This window comes from Caretta caretta, chromosome 8 (assembly GCF_965140235.1).
Source record: "Caretta caretta isolate rCarCar2 chromosome 8, rCarCar1.hap1, whole genome shotgun sequence".
Lineage (NCBI taxonomy): Eukaryota > Metazoa > Chordata > Testudines > Cheloniidae > Caretta > Caretta caretta.
In genome coordinates this window covers 61845569-61859036 of record NC_134213.1, presented here as the reverse complement: position 1 = coordinate 61859036, position 13468 = coordinate 61845569, and the positions used below count along the sequence as shown (strand labels likewise).

The 13468-nt window shown below is 41.8% G+C and overlaps 1 protein-coding gene across 1 annotated transcript in view; it reads right to left on the bottom strand.

Moving 5' to 3' along the window:
* Nucleotides 1-13468, bottom strand: part of CDC73 (cell division cycle 73) — a 174339-nt gene that overhangs the window by 141431 nt on the left and 19440 nt on the right. The gene's annotated exons all lie outside the window — the stretch shown is intronic.

Here is a 13468-nt window from a genome sequence, read left to right as displayed (position 1 = left end):
AGGTTTTCAACAGTGTGAAAATGTAGGTTCCCAAGACCAAAACTAATACTTAGCTATCTCTCTTTAGTCCTACATCTATATTAAGAGTAAACATCCAGAAATAAGGATCCAGAAATGTTGTCTGTGGGCTCATTCTGGAACTCAAAGTTACAATCTTTTGACAGAAAAAAAGACTGAGTCAGAAAGTCAGTATTGCAACCAGCTGACCTATGTTGCCAGTGCTTCCTCAAAGTAGGTAGGTAGAAGCAACATTAAGCTTTCATTGTCCATATCTACACACATTTGTGTCTGAAAATCCCTCTAACTTCTGCTCCAAATTCAGCTTAAAACTCTAAATTGTGCACTTTCAGATTGCTAAAATTCCCCCATTTGGGGGCATGAACTAACTATGGCTTCTTTGGGTAATTTGAAAAGTACTTTAAAGAACCACTGACTACATGGAAATCCCATCATTTGTCGTTTCTCTGTCTGGTTACTACTGTCAGTCATGTGGAAGCTATTCTAGTTGCTTCCGAGTCCATCTGTACCTGCTATTTATTCATTATGGTATATGGACAAACTTGTTTTCAAGTACAAAAGTTAATCAGAAATTTCCATTTACTCTTTAAAAAACCCTGAAGTCACCAAAATATCAATCAAAGGGGAAAAAAATCTGCTGGTAAGGGAAAGTATGGGAGAGAACAAGACAGCAGCTGATGGGGAGCAAGGAAAATACAACAAAAGTCACACAAATAAAATGAATCATTTTCTTTTAAATCTTTTTTTTTTAAATTATCCATTTGTTTTTTAAATGACATGGGAAAGTGCAAATGTTGCCCAATTGGTGCAAACTCAGGCATCATTTCTACAAGTTACAAGATGGGCACCAGTGCCTGCACAGAGCTTACTGCAGAATGAAAGTCTCAGGTGACAGGTGAGAAGAAAGTCAAACTTCATCCTGACCCAAACCCACTACAAATGTTGGATCCAGGTCAGTTCAAATGAGAAGACAACCAGACCCTCCCTGGCTTGGATCAGATCGGTTCTCCTCCTCCTCACCAGTGGGACTGGCACGGCAACATCGGAGTAGCCTGCTCCTGGCAGCCAGCCGCCACCACATCACTGTTCTGCATGTGCAGCAGGGTGAGCATGCTGATGAGTTGCAGTACCTCTCAATCCACAGCATGCTGTGACAGGGTCAGGTCAGATGGCTACAGGAGAGTGACAGAAGGCAGATATATTAGCCCCAGGTTAAGTAGGTCCCTTTTCCCTGGGTAAGGTAACAGGGAAGGTTCCAGAACAATCAGGAACCTTCTGGACATAATTAAGGCAGACAGGCTGATTAGAACACCTGCAGCCAATCAAGAAACTGCTAGAATCAATTAAGGCAGGCTAATCAGGGCACCTGGGTTTAAAAAGGAGCTCACTTCAGTTTGTGGTGCGTGAGAGGAGTTGAGAGTGAGAAGGCGTACTGCTGGAGAGCTGAGGAGTACAAGCATTAACGGACACCAAGAGGAAGGTCCTTTGGTGATGATAAAGAAGGTGTTGGGAGGAGGCCATGGGGAAGTAGCCCAGGGAGTTGTAGCTGTCACACAGCTGTTCCAGGAGGCACTCTAGGCAGCTGCATTCCACAGGGCCCTGGGCTGGAACCCCGAGTAGAGGGGAGGCCCGGGTTCCCCCCAAACCTCCCAACTCCTGATTAGACACAGGAGGAGTTGACCTGGACTGTGGGGTCACGAAAACAGCCAAACTGAGGGCTACCGTGAATCTCCAAGGTGAGCAAATCCGCCAATAAGCACGAGACCCACCAAGGTAGAGGAGGAACTTTGTCACAATGCACAGTGCATCAGGGGTAGGGCAGACAGTCGCCAGCACATACAGCCACTGCCATTCCAAAACTACAGGCAGGAAATGGAGGTAGTGGCTCAGGCTTGGCGAGCAGAGAAGAGGTTTGGATTGGAAAATGACTCCACCCGCTGATTCAGGTCCTGCCAGCCCTAAAAATTAAGCCTAAGCAGATCTCTATGTCAAACTATATTACATGCAGATTTTGTCTGTACTGAGGCTTACCACCGACTGGTAGATGGACTTCCAATATCATTTGAATTCAAGTAGTACCCACATTTAACCCATCTTTTTAGTTGGGCTTTAATACAGAAGTAGACTGAGGGACTGACAACTAAGTTCTACTGGGTCTGTGGTTAGGTTAGTGTGCATGAGATTTATTATGGGACACTGCAGTAATTAATACATTTTAAGATTGTGGGAGATGTTTGAAGAACATGAAATGATTAGAGGCTGAATGAAATTCTGTAGAAGTCTAAATACAACAGCCACACCCTACCTTTCACAAACAGCTGTTCTTTGAATCAAGTATTGCTTCCTAGCGTTTTAATTAGAGGTTACAGCAGTTCTATAGTGTACTATACTCTGTACAGAAAATGCAGATAGATATTTCCATTAAATGTGTGGATTATGTTTTGCAGAACAGATTTCACACCTCATTTGTTCTGCATTATTACACTTTATTCCACTAGTATTTTTATATTAAAAAAGGTACTACATGAAAAAGCTATTTGAAATCTTTATGTGAAACAGAATAAATAATTCAGGAGTTTGAAACAGCTATAAACATTACAATAGGTTGAGACGATGACTAAAACTGCATAAGAAGTCCGTTTCTATATTTTTACTATAGATACATTTGTGGAAAATGGACTCTTCCTTCAAGGTTTCCATGAGGCTGGTCTACGCAGGAAAGCTATTGTGAAATAAGCAAGGGTGTGAATTTAAAATGCAATAGCTATTTAAAATGCAGTTCTGTCTGGACACACTTACTCTGCACTAAAAGTGCCTTTGTGCAGTTTTGCTTAATCCACTTTGGAAGTGGACTAACCTTAACTGCACAATGGCACACAATGTACAGTAAGCATTCACATGGAGAGCCATTCCACAATAGCTATTCAGGTAAGGAAACTAAGGCATGAAGGCAACTCCCCAGTTTAGACAAGCTCTTGTTAGAAATGCTGCTCCTGTGTGATGGATTATTTATTTAGAACCAAATTCCAAAACCCCTATTCAAACAGAATAGTACTGTACTTCACGAGTAGTCCCAAATAATTCAAAGGGATTATTTGTGGAGTAAAGTTGAACAGTATTTTACGTGAGCAAGGGCATAGGAATCTGGCCCTTAATTGTGGGTAAAACACATACTGGGGATGTTTTTATACAGAACAAAAAGCTTACATACAAAATATGTATGTTGATCTCCGTTACAAATACTAATGTAGACATAAGTAAACTCCCATAAAGATGAAATGGGGATTGAGATCATAAAATGAAACTACCATCAGATTTGCATTGTTGTGGCTGTGTTGGTCCCAGAATACAGTAACTCCTCACTTAAAATCGTCCCAGTTAACGGTGTTTCATTGCTGATCAATTAGAGAACATACTCGTTTAAAGTTGCGCAATGTTCCCTTATAACATTGTTTGGCAGCCACCTTTGTCCACTGCTTGCAGGAAGAGCAGCCCGTTGGAGCTAGCTGGTGGGAGCTTGGAACCAGGTGGACCAGCAGCCCCCCTATCAGCTCCCCACCCCCCCTAAGTTCCCTGTGCAGCAGCCACCCAGCAGGCTATCAATTGCCAGGTAGTTCAGGGTCCCTCCCAGCACTGACCTGTGCTGCTCCTGCCCTCTGCCTTGGAGCTACTCCCTGGAGCCTCCTATTTTCTGTGTCCGGGGCTGGGAGGGGGAAGAGGGGTTCTAATGTCAGGGTGTCCCCCTCCCCCTCCCCAGCTCCTTTCTTAGAGTGGGGTCAGCATACTTAAAAGGAGCAATGAGCGTCTCTCTCTCGGCCATGCTGCTGACTCTCCTCCCTCCATTCGTGCTGCCTTGTAGCATTTGAGACTATATTAACAATGTGTTAACCCTTGAGAGCTCAGCTGAGTGCTAGTTCATCATTTAGCAGTAAGGCATTCCCTGGGAAATATCCCACCCTCTGACTCCACCACCTCAACCAAGCTTCACAATCATCATTGCTGTGTACAGTATTAAACTGTTTAACACTTATACTGTGTGTGCGCGCGTGCAATATAGTCTTTTGTCTCGTGAAAAAAATTTCCCTGGAACCTAACACCCCCATTTACATTAATTCTTATGGGGAAACTGGATTTGCTTAAAGTATCATTTTTCAGGAACATAACTACAACATTAAGTGAGGAGTTACTATATTACAGACACAAGGTGGGTGAGATAAAAATCTCACGTTCATACTGTTAGTCAGTCACCATTTTTAAACCACAAATGTATTCAGTTTGAACAAGCTAGTAACAAGGATACTAGCTCCTAATTTAACTGGGCATACCTCACCCTTAAAGATTGCTTCAGATATCAAGTTCAATGCAAGAGCTATGAATTTCAGGAGCACGGAACAATTCTGCCACCTAGAGCTCATATACAAAATTGCTTTTACATTCAAAGAACAAAATGTTTTTCTTTACATTAACAAGCTTTATCTCACAACCTTAAAGATGTCTTATTAAAAAGTGCTACAGCAGCAGCGAAGTCTACTCAGATCCAGGTATATAGAACCTTTAATATAAGAATATTATTGAAAAATTACAGAATATTAAATTTCTCAAGTTACTGTATACCATTGTGGGGATGGTTGGAGACTGTATTCCCCTCATGTGTAAACAACTCCACATCTAGGAACATTTTAAAAAATAGTTAAAATGACAAAAACCAAGGAATTTCAGTGCAAGCCACTTGGTCTTAATTCAAAATCTCCTAATTTCTATCACAAATGGTATCACTTCAAGACAGGGGCAAGTACCATGAGCCTGGATCTCCTGAGTTCTTAAAAAGATGCAAATTAAATTTGTAAATGATACGAAACTGGGAAGTACACACAAATAAGGTCCACAGAAACCCAGAAATATTGGCAAGCAACAACATGGTATTGTGGTAATTAATGATTTGGGGGGGGAGGGGTGGAGATAGTTAAGAATACCTGTGCAATGAGAGGGAGAAATCCGGAAAGCAATAATGTTGGAAGGTACACAGGCATGATGGATATCCAATTAGACAAATGTGCAGCGCAACAGAACAAAAACACAGTAATGTAGTTGTGTGCTGTATACACACAATCATCAAAGCTACAGGTAGGAAAGCAGTAATCCCGCTCTACACAGTCCAAGTGTGACCATCTCTGGAATATCTCATTCAGTTCTTGGCACCTCATCACCCGCCCCCACACACACAAAAAGTTCAGAGAAGCAAAACTGAGAAGTGGACTGATTTATGAATCAAGATTAGAGTTCAATACATATATCTTATTTAAGGGTGTCTTACAAATGAAATAAGTGGGGTTGTGCCCAATTTGCCTCAAAATGACAAAAATTTGTTTGCTTTTTTTAGAAGTGCAACAATATTACATATTGTCTACCCTATTTTCCAAGGAAGACTATAGATAACGGAGGGATTAGTAGAACATCACAAGTTAAAGGAAAAAAATTTTAATTAGACAGTTTAAAACCCCGTGTTGAAATACACTCCTAATAGTTGGGAAGAAACGTCTCTAGTTAAAAATCCAAACACGTCCATCCCTTCAACTGAGGGTTGAGAAAACACCTGCTCCATTGCACCAATCGTGAGAATTCTCCAGCGCGAGTAGGGAAGATGAAAATAGACTGAATTTCTTAAAAGTAGAAAACAAGCAGTAGTTTTATTTGTTTGGGGGGTTTTATAACCTCTCTCAGGTTATCTTTATACATCAAAAACAAAGGACAGTCTTTTTTTCCTTTGAAAGTTCTCCTTAGGGACTGCAAGTAAAAGAAACTTATTATACATAAATATTTGAAAGGTGAAAACATCCACAATGGAGAGGATGGTGAAAGACTGGGGCATAGCTAGCAATGATAGAATGAAATTTTCCCTTCCTAAATGTATGATGAGTATCAGGATCAGATGATTTGATAGTCTCCCAAGCAAAGTGAGAAAACCTCAGTGCTTCCAACATTTATATCTGGGTTGGACAAAGCACTGGTAAGTGTTCTGAAGGGAACAATCCTGCATTGACAAGGAGATAAGTCACTTCCACCTGCAAACTTTCATCAATTTATAATATGTAGCCTCCAAAAAGGACTTTTACATAATTGTGATCATGTAACAAGTTGTAATATTGTAAGAATTGTTCTGGGTAAGTGTTATGTGCACAAGGCGTCTTAAATTCTTACATTCTTTAATTTTGTACAAAGCTACTTCCCTTTGGGCAAAGTTTTAGCTCAGATCCACATTTTCCATCTCTAATGTCTACAGTTCTACTCCAATGCTCGGTTCTCCCTGCAGATTTCCCCACAGACAATAGAAATTCAGTACAGGGAGGCAAAGCATAATATCTGAAATGATCTGTTGTTCAAATCCAAGTGAGTAATCTTTTCTCTTGTATGCAGTGCAGTTGTAGCCATGTTAGGCCTAGGATATTAAAGAGACAAGGTAGGTGAGGTAATATCTTTTAGTGGACCAACTTCTGCTGTTGAGAGAGAAGCTTTCGAGCAAGAGCAGAAGTGGGTCCACTAAAAGATATTACCTCACCTACCTTGTCTCTCAGCCTTCTGCTGCCCTATGGTGAAACTCACCAGGCACAGAGGGTTGGTCTGATACCTTCTGTGTCACTTAACACTCATATTAGGGCCATTTGGTGACACATCCAGGTCTCCAGAGTGAGGCTTACACTTGCAACAGATATAGCAATTTCCTGAAATATCTTTGGGAGATCTTACAGTATCATTGGGGGCCAGAGACTGTATGCAATTCCATGGCAGAAAGTAATCACAGCTCTCCAGAAACTAACCATGGAGGGTGACTAGGCAAATTCACTCATGTTGTAACCCCTCTAGAGGCTCTCCACCTGCTGGGGAGACTTGCCTATCCTCCTTCAAAGTGGATTCTCCAGAGGCCAACAGACAAAGAAAGGATAAATAGCCCGAGTTTAAACTGACTCCGAACTTTTCTTTCTGATCCAGCAAATGGACAGCTCCTTCTATCTAAGGGGAGAGCCCCAATTCTTAAGGAAGGGCTGGAAGAACTGACACTTACCAGAGGCCTTGTGGAGATAGGAGGGGATCTCTAGTATGGATGCGTGTAGGTTCTTTTACTATTTTTAAATGTTTTAGCTGTAATGCTTTTACCCTAAGAATAAAGGTGCTTGCTTACAATAAGCTGTGTGGTAACTTAAAACCACAGGCAGTTACCTTATTCATAGCCTTCAAAGAGAAAGCAAAGCAGAGATGCTGGCCTGTTTAGGAAGTCTGTCTTGATTGGGATATCACAGTATATACACACCCACCACACAACAAAAACACTAACCCAGGAACCTATCCTTGCAACAAACCCCGTTGCCAACTCTGTCCACATATCTATTCAAGGGACACCATCATAGGACCTAATCACATCAGCCACACTATCAGAAGCTCGTTCACTAGCACATCTACCAATGTGATATGTGCCAGCAATGCCCCTCTGCCATGTACATTGGCCAAACCGGACAGTCTCTATGCAAAAGAATAAATGGACACAAATCAGACATCAAGAATTATAACATTCAAAAACCAGTCAGAGAACACTTCAACCTCCCTGGACACTCAATTACAGACCTAAAAGTCGCAATTATTGAACAAAAAAACCTGCAAAAACAGACTCCAATGAAAAACTGCAGAACTGGAATTAATTTGCAAACTGGACACCATTAAATTAGGCTTGAATAAAGACTGGGAGTGGATGAATCATTGTACAAACTAAAAACTATTTCCCCATGCTAATTTTTCCCTACTGTTACTCACACCTTCTTGTCAACTGTTTGAAATTGGCCATCCTGATTATCACTACAAAAGGTTTTTTTCTCCTGCTGATAATAGCCCACCTTAATTGATTAGTCTCATTAGAGTTGATATGGCAACCCCCATTTTTTCATGTTCTCTCTGTGTATAGATAGAGATCTCTCTATCTTCCTACCCTATTTTCCACTGCATGCATCTGATGAAGTGGGCTTTAACCCACAAAAGCTTATGCTCAAATAAACGTGTTCATCTCTAAGGTGCCACAAGTACTCCTCTTTCTTTTTGCTGATACAGACTAACACGGCTACCATTCTGAACTGTGAGGTCTGGAAATACCCCATTCATGAGGGAGAGAGACGCCTCTCTGCCCAAGAGAGGTGCAGCTGGGGAGCTGGAAGTCTGAGAATGGATGCCCTTGTTGGACTATGGAGATGAAATACGGGTGCAGTTGTCCTGAACTGTGACAGCACCATCCCCAAAGAGCCCAACAAAGAGGAGATTTAGGGGCACGTCAAGAGATGGGCCATGAAATCCACAAAGCCAGTAGCTGTGAACTCCCAGCATAAACATCATAAAAATGGATATAGCAACCATTCCAGCTTGTTGGTTAATATGGAGACCATGGAAGGACTGTGGTGCAGTCCTTCCAGTCTTCCCAGAGGTTGGGTGGGATGGGGAAAGAATGGGGCTTGCTAAGGTTCCCTCAGTCCCGTGGGTATGACTCAATCTCATGTAGAAAAAGTAACCTTTGAAACATCCTATATTTAGATTGTGGAAAAATATTCCACAATAAAACATGAATCAAAAGCTCTCACTGTAGTTAATGTTGGAGTTCATTGTTTGCAGTACATTTGGAAATGGTTTATAGAGGGAAAAGGATAAAAAACATGGAAGAGCTCAGGAAGTTCTCAAAAAACCCTGCTCCCAGGAGAATGGAGATTTACTTCAAAAAGTACATAAATACACAAGCATAATCATAGGGCATTTGTTAGATTTCAATTCTGAGATTTTTCCCTCACACAACTCCCACATGTTCAACCCAACCTACTGAGTTACCACACTGCTTCGTATCTGAGAAATATTTCTGGACATGCTGTGAGAAAAGGTTTTTAAGCTAGGTACATCAAAAACCACTGAGATGGAAAGACCTCCTGCCAATATTCCTGTGAACTCTGCAGCTCCTCCTTCCAGCTCCAGCACGAACTTACTTAATTTGTTATAAAGGAAGAATAAGTGCCATTAACCCTCTCATGGTACAGAGTGAACAAAGGAAATGCTCTTTGCTTACAGACTGGTCACTGAAATCTGCTGTGGGCAGAATTCAAATGCTCAGTTGTCACAGGCAACTTTGGAAGGGGGGAAAAATGGGGTGAGAGGAAGGAATTAATTAAGGAATAACTGTTTCAGCAAGGGTTTCCTCATGCGTTCAGCTCTTTGTTTAACAAAATGAAGTTCAGACACCTGAAATCAAGTTTCCTTTCTTGTCCAGTTTACTGCTGGGGGAATTCTACAGCACTGCACGTGCACAGAACTCATGTCCCCCACAGACTTCCCCCCGCCCCGAAGAAAACACATTCTGCCCAAGAGGTGCTGCAGTTATGCCTTTAACCCAGCTGGGACTACTGTGGCACCAGAACAGAGGGCAGCCAGCTCAACAGCAGCTATGGAGGAAGGAAGGAAGGAAGGAAGGAAGAGAAGCCTGCGTTCCTCACAGTGCCCTGCCCATGAGGGGCCAAGCGAGGAGCATGGGATATGCAGGGGGGAGGGAGGACGGGGACGACAGAGAGCTGGGCACAAGAGATGCAGTGGGGTCACAGATTGGAGTTGAGAAGGGCTAGTGCAGGGGGACAGACTGGTGCAGCGAATGAATGGGAGTGGGGGTGTAGGGCCATATGGGGATGGGGGGTGCATGGGGATGGCTGAGTGGGAGTGCAGGGACACATGAAGACGGGGGGAAATGTGCCTGACTGAATTGGACAAGCTAGAGGTCAGCCAAGGTCTGCATGGGGAAGGCTCCACAATTCCCTAACAATCCCACCCCACCCCACCCAAAAACCCCATACTTCTCCCACCCACAGCCAACAACCCTTGACGGGTTCACTCCCAGGATCCTTCCCTCTCCCTCAGCTCCGTTACCCCTGACTCCCCCCAGCCTTGGAAGCGCTTCTATTGGGTGCGGAAAATACATTTCTGGATTGTAGTTTAAATGAATTACTCCTCAAAGTTCTGTATTAATATGCCTAGTAAGGAATCTATTTGTCAAAATAGATTTCCTGAATCTTTTTTGTCTGTATTTTTACAGACTTACTTGCTGACAGACATTTTGAAATAAATTACCAAAATAATTGAAACTGGCATGATTATATTGTATTATTTTGACAAATAAAACGTGCAGAATTTTTAATTTTTTGGCACAGAATTCCCCCAGGAGTATGGTATATGTCTTTGGAGCAGGAAACCACCACCCATGATTCTCAATGTTTTATTCTGTAGCTGTTCTACTTAAAGGTCCAATCTTAAATATCTTCGACAGAGTATATATCCACTCTGGTAAAAAAAAAATGTTTTCTAGCTGAAGAATTTACAATGGAATTTTTTCCAAACCTTTGTAGCATTAAAAAATGTAAATATCACTTCTGGCATATCTGAACCAGTCAATATTTCAGTTCAAATTGTTTGTATTTATATAAACATCTGACAAGACAAATCTAACCTTGTCTCTAGAAATAGATTTAGTTGTCAATAAAGTGACTACAATGGCAAGACCTCATGCCACCTGATTTGGTGAATGTCAAATCTCTTTGTAAAGGAAAATGCTGTTTACTATCACTGAAGTAGAAGCAAGATCTAAAGTAGTAAGACTTGTCCAAATTAAGGGAAAGGTTGATCTGCACATCCTTAATCTAATTAGAAATAAACGTACATATTTCACTTCTGTTGAAAACAGTTTTAACTACTCTTTCAGTAATACCTAGATTTACTATACCTGAAAAAATAGTGATTTCCTCTAATATTTCTGTTTACTTTGTGCATTTGACAGTATTTTGCATACAGTTTCCACTTTGTGTTGGTCTTTTACACAAAGTTGAGAAAAATGCCTTAAAATAGGAAATTGTGGCTGTAAAAAAAAAATTCAAACACTTGTAAAGTGACTGAGAAGTACATGTAATATTGGAAGCTACTTAATCTGTCTTTTAAAAGTTGACTAAAGTTCAAGTTGGTAGTGTCCCTTTAAGACAAGTCAAGTCAACTGTGTTCCCATTTAGATGCTTTCACTCTAACCTGAAGATGTGCAACATTGCAAAACTGCTTCTAAACAATTTCTCTTCCAAAATAGTTCCAAAAGTGAGCTGCTTTAAAGGAAAAATAGGCTAAATAACTGATATCACAAAGTGTGGTTTAGCTCTGAAAAATGATTATACAAAAATGGCACCTACTTAACAAATCTGTTCCTTTGTGTATTCAGTCATATCTGCCAACTTCTATGACTAAAGTTATTACAGTTTTTTACTCCTGTTTGCTGCGTTTTCTTCTGGTAAGCGAAGACTGAATGAACCAAATTCTATTCCAATTTCCACAGAGTTCTTCACTGAGGGCAGGTCTACACTACAGCTGGGATCGACGCTCTGAGATCGATCCACTGGCAGTCGATCGAGTGGGTCTAGCAAAGACCCGCCAAATCAATTGCAGATCGCTCTCCAGTCGACCCCTGTACTCCATGCCTGACAAGAAGAGTAAGGTAAGTTGACATGAGATTTTCTTCCATCAACCCCCTGCGGTGTAGCTGGAGTTACGTAGCATAGGTCGACTTACCACAATAGTGCAGACATTGCCTAAATTGCAGTCATTTAAACTTTTGTAAACTAACTGGAGGAATCAGAGTTGCACAGAACCTATATTACTGGCAATGATGCTCAATATTCAGAACCCAGGCGGATTGATCAGCTAGGATATTTTTTAAGCTTGTGGACTGAATATATTTGATCTACGAACTGCGGATACACTATAATCATGGAAGACCATACTACCATCTTTACACCATCACTTTTCCAAGCCCAAGCACACTCACAAATTTAGCAGGGTATTTTTGCTCATTTCTGTGATGGCAAGACGTGGTTACTTTCATTTTATGTTCAGTTGATAAAGCCAAGTAACCTTGTCTTTAGTTGATTATTTCTCACACCCGCATAGTACACCTTAAGCTACTGATAGAACAAGGAAGGCCCAAAACCTGCACTGAGGGTCCTGGGAAGAGATCAGTTTCTCTGCCCTTCCACTTTACATCACTGCTCCATATACTCCAAGAGAGGTCCTAAGATTTGATCAGTCTCTATTACTGACCTCAGGAATCCATTGCTCTCCCCTGGTTCCTATGGGTAGATTGGAAGTTCAGAATCTCTATCATCCTCATTCTCTTCTACAGATTGGTAGCAAAATGGTCCCATGGAGAAGAGCAAGCTTAGTGACAACCCATACGCCTCATCCTTTCTCTCACCCCTACCTTTGTGGAAAGTCCTGTACTGGAATCTGCCAAACCCCACTATTCCCTGACTCCCTCCCACAGCAGAGCTTCTGGGCTGGGACTCCCACCTCCTTCCCTAACCCGGCTCAATGTGGTTCCTGTCGAAGGCACATGCTAAGGATGGGGCTGCCCCATCTAGCTTAGTGCAGGACTCTGGGGGAAGGGAAAAGCCACCCAGGCTCCTGCAGTTTCTACATGTTTTCCTGTGACAACTGCTAAAATCTTGAATACTCAAAATTTAATTTTGTTTAATAAGTAAAATTGAGCCTGGCTGGGATTAGCAACGAACAGCAGCAGGAACATGACTAGCTCTAACAATATTCTTTCAGCAAGACATTGTTTAGGCAGGAAAGCCCGAAGTGCAGCTCTATCACCCTTAACAATGACAATATCATTGTTTATTCCTCTGAGTTTTCCCCTCCTTGTAAACCCCAGCACCTAGATCCAAAGTCTAAGGCCACGTCTACACTACCACTTATGTTGGCAAAACTTATGCCGCCCAGACATACCTCCATAACTGACCTACGTTTTGCTGGCATTAGTGGTAGTATGCACAGCGCTATGTCGGCAGGATCGCATCTCCTGCCAACATAGCTACCGTCACTCGTTGATGTCATTTTATGTCAACGGGAGAGCTCTCTCCTGTCAGCATAGAGCAGCTACACAAACGATCTTACAGCAGCGCAGCTGTATCAGTACAGCTGTGCCACTGTAAGCTTGCAAAAGTAGACATGGCCTAAATTATCAAGTAAATTACAAGGCCCAGTGTAATGAAGATAATCTCTCAACTGAGCTTTTTCCAGGTACGCCAGCAGCCCTTCAGCCGACTGTTTTCCCACCGCACTGTGTTTTGTTAATCTTACAATTTTTTTCAATCAAATCTCTTTCCATTTTGTAGCGGGGGGGAGCTCTTGGCACTGCCCATGGAGTTTAGGGCATGAAAGGTTGGGCAAGAGAGTAGAAATTGATTTTGCAATCCATTACAGAAATTCTTCAGACTTTTTTTTAATCCTATCTTTAAATCCTACAAGTGACATGAGCAAGAAGACTAGTTATTTAAAAAATGGTAAAAAGATGTGAGCAGCGGTAACTTCAGTTACTATTTGTAGCTGTCAAGACAGAAGGGGT